Source organism: Lygodium microphyllum, chromosome 19 (assembly GCF_053477565.2).
Source record: "Lygodium microphyllum isolate KBCC chromosome 19, Lygodium_microphyllum_v1.1.10, whole genome shotgun sequence".
Classification (NCBI taxonomy): domain Eukaryota; kingdom Viridiplantae; phylum Streptophyta; class Polypodiopsida; order Schizaeales; family Lygodiaceae; genus Lygodium; species Lygodium microphyllum.
In genome coordinates, this window is record NC_141153.1 from 35,567,041 (window position 1) to 35,576,233 (window position 9,193).

Here is a 9,193-nt window from a genome sequence, read left to right on the forward strand (position 1 = left end):
TCATCTAGACCAAGAGCCTCAAGCTTAGCAGTTTCTTTTGAGATGAAGACATGAAATTCATCCTATCATTCCAAAAAAAAACTAAATTAGAGATAGAAAAGCACATCTCATACAAGTGAGCCATAGAAAGAAAATCACCTTTCATACAAGCTGAGATATTAAACCGCAAGGAGAGTTATACCATGGAGCAACACCATGATAATACATTGCCTCTATACTCATCTCAACCTCAGCCCACTTCCTCATGGCCGGACTCAATCTATCTAGAATGGAGTCTTTGTTTGCAATACCAAACTTTTGAAACATATACACCTCATGCGCAATATTTGGAGTAACATGAGCTCTGGCAATACTATTGAAAACAAACAAAAGCATAATATGAGAATGTAAGTGTAACATATTACAAAGAGGAGCATAGTTAAAGGAAGAAGACTTACGCGTTGGTGGTGTCTAGTGCGAGTAGTAGCTCTGCTTCCTTTGCCTTGGGCACCTCAATGAATTGGCACCGTACACTAACATGGTAGTGAGCACAGTCGGAGTACTCTGTAATTGAAAACCAACAAACATAAGAATGGGATACGAACATTCAATACTTGCATGTATAGTGGACAACTTACTTTCCTTGATGCGTTTCCACCACATTTTAAGCCTGTGGTTTCCATCCCAAACCAAGAACTTTTTACCCTTAAGGTCTTGCCACTCTCTTCCAAGAGCCCTCTCAAAATCCTCATTTCTTTGACGCCATATTGGACCCCATTCATCTAGATTGCTGGCTGTCACAGACATGGTCTCCCCTCTCGGACCTTCAACTGACACAAGGAAGTGTCCCATAGTCTCAAGATAACCAGTGGAATCAAAGGAAGGAATCAACCACTGGGCATCATCCGTAGCAAATCTGACTGCCTCATGAGCCACTAATCTGCAAAGAGGCACAAGAGGAGGTAGCGTCCTCTTTTTTATATAAAATTGACTCAGCACATCCTTCATCAGTCCTAGAGAGATTTGCTTGCCTAAGTTCCTTGAGTGCTTCTTTTCTTTTTCATCATCATTCTCCCTTTGATCACTATCACCACTCACCTCTTCTTTGTCATCTAGACTATCATGCTGCACATTAGTCTCTGTAGGAGCAGATATTAATAAGTAAAAATTAAAAAAAGTAGCATTAAACCAATCATATTTAATACATAACACTGAACAAAGCGTCATATGTAAATGAAATGGACACAAAAGTGACTACCTGTGTGCTCCGCAACCCCGTCAATTGTATTGGAGTCCCCATCCACTTGTGCTTCGTCATCAATGTAGACACATCTTTTTGGACCACGTCCTTTCTTTGTTGAAGGAGTGTCCGCTGATCTCAAACGCGATGATGCTTCTTGCTCTAAGATCCGCCCAGGAACACATCCTGAACGTAGCTTCATACAGACTTCACGGCTACTATGAGGTGACACACATTTCTTTCTCTTTCTAAGCACTCTTTTAGGTGCCATAACTTTCTCTACACACTTACAAATAGATACACAATCAACCTCTTTAAGATTAACAACACAATCAATCTCTTTAAGATTAGCAACACAATCAATCTCTTTAAGGTCACGGGACAAAGCCACGGACGAAGCCACATGCTTGTGCATAAGCCCACGGATCGTCCGCGCGGATGCGGATGATTGGGGGGTTCAATCTCTTACCTTATTCTCATGAAGCATATGGGACGAAGCCACACGCTTGTATCCATGGGGGGTTCAATCTCTTACCTTGGAGGCCCGTCGGACGGCATACGGGACAGCATACGGGACAGTTGCCATGGGGCATAAGCCCACCCATTGTCCGCGTGGACGCGGACGATTGGGGGGCTTCAAGGTGTTACCTTGGAGGCCCACACGACGGCGCATACCAAATGACGGGACGGCATACAGGACGGTTGCCACGGGGCATACGCCCACCCATCGTCCGCGTGGACACGGACGATTGGGGGGCTTCAAGGTGTTACCTTGGAAGCCCACACGACAGGACGGCATAACCAAATGATGGGACGGCATACGGGACAGTTGCCATGGGGCATAAGCCCATCCATCGTCCACGTGGACGCGGATGATTGGGGGGCTTCAAGGTGTTACCTTGGAGGCCCACACGACGGCTTAGCCCACATGAAGCATGACCAAATTAACAAGCTAAAGCGTGACAAAGCTTAAGCATGACCAAAAGACAAAAGACGAAGCGTGACCAAAAGACAAAGCGTGACAAAGCGTGACCAAAAGATGAAGCGTGACAAAGCTTAAGCAAATGACCAAGCTTAAGCCCACCCATCGTCTGCGTGGACACGGACGATTGGGGGGCTCAAGATGTTACCTGGGACGGACAAAGCCGTTGATATCGCGGATTGGGAGGCCACGGATGAGGCCACGGAAGAAGCCATTGATTGGGAGGCCACGGACGAAGCCGTTGATCATCGCGGATGCTGCAGGAGTTACGAACAGTTACGCAGGATACGAACAGTCGCGGATGCTGCGAGAGCTGTAGGAGTTACGGACAGTCGCGCACGATACAAAGCCGTTGTGGGGCACCGTCATGAGCTACAGGAGGGAGAGCTACAGGAGTTACAGGAACGAAGCGAGAGCTACAGGAGCTACAGGAACGAAGCGAGAGCTACAGGAGCTATAGGAACGAAGCGAGAGCTACAGGAGCTGCAGGAGTTGCACAGTCGTGCAGGATACGAAGCCGTTGTGGGGCACCATCGTGAGAGCTGTAGGAGTTGTAGGAGCTGCAGGAGTTGTGGGGCATCGTCGTGAGAGAGAGACGGAGAGAGGGAGAGAAGGGAGAAGGGAGAAAGAGAAGGGAGAAAGAGAAGAGAAAGAGAAGGGAGAAGGGAGAAAGAGAGAAGGGAGAGAGAGAGAAAGAGAAGGGAGAAAGAGAAGGGAGAAGGGAGAGAGGGAGAAAGAGAAGGGAGAAGGGAGAGAGAGAGAGAAAGAGAAGGGAGAAAGAGAAGGGAGAAGGGAGAAGGGAGAAAGAACTGAGAAAGAGAAAGAGAAGGGAGAAGGGAGAAAGAGAGAAGGGAGAGAGAGAGAAAGAGAAGGGAGAAAGAGAAGGGAGAAGGGAGAGAGGGAGAAGGGAGAGAGAGAGAGAGAGAGGGAGAAGGGAGAAGGGAGAGAGAGAGAAAGAGAAGGGAGAGAGAGAGAAAGAGAAGGGAGAAAGAGAAGGGAGAAGGGAGAAAGAACGGAGAAAGAGAAAGAGAAGGGAGAAGGGAGAAAGAGAGAAGGGAGAGAGAGAGAAAGAGAAGGGAGAAAGAGAAGGGAGAAGGGAGAGAGGGAGAAAGAGAAGGGAGAAGGGAGAGAGAGAGAAAGAGAAGGGAGAGAGAGAAGGGAGAAAGAGAGAAGGGAGAGAGAGAGAAAGAGAAGGGAGAAAGAAAGAAGGGAGAGAAGGGAGAGAGAGGGAGGGAGAGGAGAGAGAGTGAGAGCAAAGAGAGGAGAGAGTTGAGAAAGAGAGGAGAGAGTTGAGGAGAGACTTAATAACCCTAATAAAGAAGTTAGCCTTTGATTGCGTAATTAGGTAACTAGTTGGCCATTAAATAATTAAATAATTAATACAACATAAATAAATTATGAGTGCATAAAGGTGAAGGATGGTGGGTGGTTGAGTCGTAAATTTTTCTATTGATTTCTCTCCGCTTGTAGTGACGGTGAATTGTTGCCTTCTCTTCATCAAATACACACTGTGAGCTATATTCAGAGTTTTCTTCTCTTCATCAAATACTAACCCACCAGAGGGCACAACATGTCGAGTTTTGCTATTTTGACATGGAGACTAGCCAGTGATTGCTTAGAGCACATGGTTTCATTAAGAAATGGGGAGATTCTTTTGAGTGAGTACTACCTACAGAATCTATTGCCTCCAACACAAAAATTCCAGGGGTTGCAAGCCGTGATAGAGAATGATGGTGGAGCAAACAATGTCACTGTGTCTCCAAGATGGGATCATGAAGGGCATGCGCACTATCTGATTGATAGTACATTATCAGCCACCTACTTTATCAGGCACTCAAGTAACTATGTGTGCATCTCTAATAGTATTGAGTCAATAGAAGATGAGATTGACAACTACATTGATTGTACTCCAGGTTGTAGCAAATCAACTCCAGTGTGTCTTGACGTACACTCAGATAACAAAAGGATGTTGATGACACAAATGTCGGGGAGGACCTATGTGTGGGTAGCCAAAGCGAGGACTTATCTTCCTATGATAACTCGATTGCAGCCTTCATTGAGGAGAAAGATAGAACGGGTAGATTGAAAATTTTACTAGCGCTCAGTGGACCTCCACGAAGGGTGGATGAGCTCCCAATCGAGTATAATGACACAATTGCTTTTGAGCTTCCAGCCACAGATAGCAAGAAACGAATGATGGGTATGGAACAAAAATATGATGGTCACTTGTGGTCGAGGCCCTCACAGACAAATATGGCAATTGAGTGCACTGTGCGCTTGAGCTCTTGTCTTGGAAGTCTTCAATGTCTTAGGATCACTTGTCCTTACTACATAACAGAGGGAAAATACAATGATGTTTTTTTCCATGGTCACTTGGATAGAACCGTGAGCATGGGTTATCCTGCAAGTGAGGGAAACTCCAAGATAACATGCCACTATTGTCTTAATGTTGCTACTTGTGTAGCCATTTGCAAATGCATGATCTATTATGTGTTGCCGCTGGATCCTACAATGGCACGTTTGGTGATCCATGTTGGGGAGCATGCTCACAGTGTTCAACATGGCACTAAGAGGGCAACCCTTGACAAGGTGCGGAGGCTTGTGAGCACGGTCCTAAAGATCGAAAAGGGAGGCCCACGAAAAATATAGATGCTAGTCGCTCGGCAGATGTTGTTTGAATCTTTAACAAAAGAAGACGAGTCGGAGGCGACATAGGTGGATCTTAATCATTTTCTAGAAGAAATGATGCCACTTGTGCAGAATAAAGGGTAGGCTTGTGCATTATTATTTTCTGCTTACAATGTATGTCCTGCATTTGAAATAACCCTCTAATAAACACATAGGTTCAAAGGCATTGTTTCACAAGAAAGAGCCAAACAAGGTCAGGTGGTTGGTGATGGGTATGACAACATACTTCTTTTGCAAAAACGTTGTGTCTTCCCATTTTTCCATGGAAGTAGATTTCGAGGACAAGGTGATGCCAAGGAGAAGTGCTACTTGTTTAAAATGTCCACCAAGGGACCAACATCAGGGGTGGACTTAGTGAATCGTATGAGGCGAATTGGGACTGGAGATTTACGACGTGCATGGGTGCACTTTGATCATACCCATAGGATTGATGGGTGGGCAACTATGTCTTGTTCAGTTTATGATCACGGGTATGTGGCAACATAATGAAAGCTTTTATTGAAATTAAATTGTTGTTGATGAACACTATACTAATGTATCAATCATGAACTAGCATGAGAGCATTGCAGGTAATTGCAATATGTGAATTTAAAGAGGAGGATGGAGAGTCTCAAATCCTGTTTTGGAGAAATTTGAATTCTGTCATGGTTCAATGTGGCCATGATCCACCTGACTTTGTTGGATTTATGTCCGATGAGGCAAGTGCGAATTGGATGGCAATAAGGGCTGTGTACAATGGAGGGCCTCATAACATAATGGAAGGGAGGGAGCGTTCTTGTCTTTTTCATTGGGAGCAAAGTTTGCAAAAGCATACCAAGAAATTAGTCACTGTGGATAAACAAATGCACCACATTGAATTGTGTGAAACATGGAGGCTACCAACGACAACTCAACTAGCCTCACTTCAGGCCTCTGCTATCCGAGATTGGTGGGCACCAAATGTCAACAAGGAACACATCAAGGCTTTGGATAGGTGGTTGAAATGGTGGGAGCAAAGAATTGCCCACTGGGGAGGAATTGAATCTCATGTAAGTGTGACATTTTTTCCAGCTCCTTAAGATTTGTTGCACAATGTAGCAATGGGGAGAGCTACTGATTCTATTTTTGGATTTGACTCCGCAGGCTAACAAAAGTCCTTGGGAACATGCTCAAATTCCAAGCATAAACTTATCAGAAAGTGTCCATGCTAGTTGGTTAGCAGGTGAGGGTGGAAAACGAAAGATATCACTTTATGATGCATGTGTTAGTGATGTTTTGAATGCATATATTCAATGTGCAAAGAGGTTGGGCTATACCACGGGGAGGTTTATTGGATCTGGGCCTTCTATGGAGTCTTTGTTGGCTAGTGCCAGCAAAAGGGAATCCCCAAATCCCTCCTCTGTTGCACGGGCGTTGCAAGGTGTTGTAGCTGGAAGTCCTTTGTACGAGGAGCCTATAATGCAAGGTGATAGGGAGACTGTGCAAAGAAAAAAGAAGGGAGGTGGAGCAACTGTAAGTTCTCATAGACCGGGATACGTGATGGAGTCAAGGCAAAGGAAAATGAGGGGCAGGCCGCGGAGTATACAGTTTGACGATGGAAAGATGGAAGAGATATGTATCCAAGAGGATGAGGAGATACCAATCAAGCCCTTTGCAGGTGGAGTAAGTGCACCAAATGCGGAAACGTCAACTCACGTAGAAGAGGTAGAAGTGGCACAGGAGGAGTGGGCTTTACGAAGGACACCACCTAACTGTGTGAGAAAGTGTTTTGGTATGGAGGGTAGAAAGAATTGCAGCAGCAAATTACAGAGTCGGCAAGTGGGGTTAGTCGCACCATGCTTTTGGTCTGAGAGAGCCTATAAGAACAAGGCCATTGCACAATGGATATGGTTCTGTAATCATGATGTCAAGCATACAAACGCTGTGCAGAAACAAGTGATAGCATCACCAATTGTTCCATCTTTGTGGCCAGTTGATATAGGAACAAATATATCGAAGGAAGAGTGTAGCAGCCTAAGACAGGCTGGTTTCAAGTTTGCCTGCTTTAGCTTTACAGCACCACCAAGGAACGAGAAGAGCAAACCTCCTATTTCTATAGAATGTGGTTCAAGTGGGAGAAGACGCAAGTGGAGACATGGAATTTCCAAAGATGCACAAAAGAGAATAGAGGCACCTGGTTGCATGGTTGTGACATTCTTGGAGGAGGTAGTGCAACTTGAGAGACAACATTCAGTATTTCGAGTCTTGACAGAGAGTTGTTATGATGTGCACATCAAAGAAGAGCCTAGGTGCACTTGTCCTGATTTTCAAAAAAGAGAATCTAACCGAAAGGCATTTCTTGCTTGCAAACATATGTATTATGTGTACATGCACATACTTGGCCTTCAACCCAAGGAGCACATGGTCATACATCAGCCTGCACTAACCCCCACAGACCTTGCCTTTGTGTTAGGGCAAACACGTAAGATATGCCCTGTTATGTAGGAAGCCCAACGTAAGCATGGCTCATTCATTGTTCTGGAGGAGTCATCATCATGCACTTCATTAGGGTGTGACATGTCCTTTTTGTTACATGAAGATCTTGGAACCTTTCTAGATATTGTACTCCTTTTGGGTAATGCAAAACTTTGGAATGTTATTATTTGTTGTGATTATTCAACACCATTGCTCCCTTTATTGTGAATGGGTTAGTAATGCATGATGCACAATATATTTTTGACATGTCATTTGTAGAAAGCATCCAAGGTTGTTTCAAAAAGCTCTAAAAATCAATTTCAATTGCAAAAGCACGAAATCAAAAGCTTGCAAAAATAACACACCCGCCATCATGTAGAGTGGCATAGTGGGCTCCTCTGCTGGCATGCTCGGTGACTTATCCACTTGCTTATACAACTCTTCCTCATCTGAGAATGGTAGGTCAATGGTTGCCAAGACATGCATCCAATCCCTCTCGTCCTCAGGGTAGGGAATGTACTTGGTCAGTGTCCCATAGTGCTTGCTTGCGAGCCTGGGCATCGCCTTTTAGCATGGTTGAGATAGCATCAAGGTTGGCTGGGGTAGTCTTCCATGTTTCCATCTCAACCCTTATCGCTTCCGTCCTATTCCCCAAGAATATGAGGTTGTTTCCCTAGTCTTCAACCACTCGTGCATTTCATCCATGGCCGGTCTAGCAGTATGTCATAGTTCACCCCCTTCATGACAATGAAATTTATGGAAAACTGCACTCCTGCGATCTTCGCTGGCCAGTTTTTTAAGACCCCGAATGGTCTGACCTTCATTCCATTGGCCAATGTAACATTAAATCTAGCTACTTCCACATGTGGGTTTCCCCAGGCCTATAGAACTGCGTGGCTCAAGACACTAACCCCTGCACCGGTGTCCACAATTCCTTTCCGTGTTGCATCCCTTAAGGCTAAGACAGGTAGGACTGCAAGCATCTTCGTGCCTTCCCAGAAAGCATTGATGTGCAGTGACCTTGGAGCCGAGTGCAGCGTTAGGCTTGGAATTTGCGTGACTGCGTCCTGCTTGTGCAAGTTAGCGGCATCATGCTCCCCCTTCCCCTCCACCCAGTGCCTCAAATCTCGCCACAGTGGAGGGTGCTGCCAAAGCAGGTCTCCCAAATTAACAGTCACTGGGGTGGTTACTAAGGTGGTGAGGAGGTTGCTGGGTAGTTGGCTTCCCCCTCGGTCACCACTCTTCGGCCACATGTCATGGCTAGCTTGTTGATAAGCTTCTCCCTGGTCTTGCCTTTGTGGCATCTCTCGTGGTGTTAGTGCATTCCCCGATTGAGGTTGCGATGGCGAATCAGGTGTGCTTGCACTAGAAAGGTCCTCCATTGGATCCTCCAATATGGGTTCTACATCTTTAAGGTGTTCTTGGGCATCCTTGACCCACTCCTTTACCTTGGTGATAGCCTCGAGTTGCCGCTTGGGATGAGGGTATTCCACCACCTTGGCACTACCTAGTTCTGTCATCTTGGGGGCAAAGGTCTCTACCTCGGCATTTGTGACCCCCCTTCCCACCACTAAGGTTGTAGCTTCCTCAGTCTTAAGAGTGATCCTTGTGTCTGCTCTCTTTCTCCTTCTCCTCTGGCTTTTCTTTCCCAGCGAGGCTGCGTCCAGGTTACTTGGCCCAGGCAGTGAGATGCTTGTTCGTCTTGTTTGCGCTCACGTCATGACATGCAGTGGGATGGGTGTGTCCTCCCCGCCAAATGTCTCTACCCCAAATAGCCCCAAGGGCACAGAGGGCACGTTGGCCGGATTGGCTAATGGTTTTCGCCTAGGGCAGTCAGGAAACAAGTGCGTGATCCCACATTCGGCGCACCT

At 45.9% G+C, this 9,193-nt stretch overlaps 1 long non-coding RNA gene across 1 annotated transcript; it reads right to left on the reverse strand.

Annotated features, from left to right (window-relative positions):
- Positions 1 to 232: 232 nt before the first annotated feature.
- LOC148019739 (uncharacterized) lies at positions 233 to 635 on the reverse strand. Its single transcript, XR_015694953.1, has 3 exons — positions 618 to 635; positions 438 to 543; positions 233 to 352 (listed from the first exon to the last, which is right to left on the reverse strand). It is a non-coding gene; the product is annotated as an uncharacterized LOC148019739 (long non-coding RNA).
- Between the last annotated feature and the right edge of the window lie 8,558 nt (positions 636 to 9,193).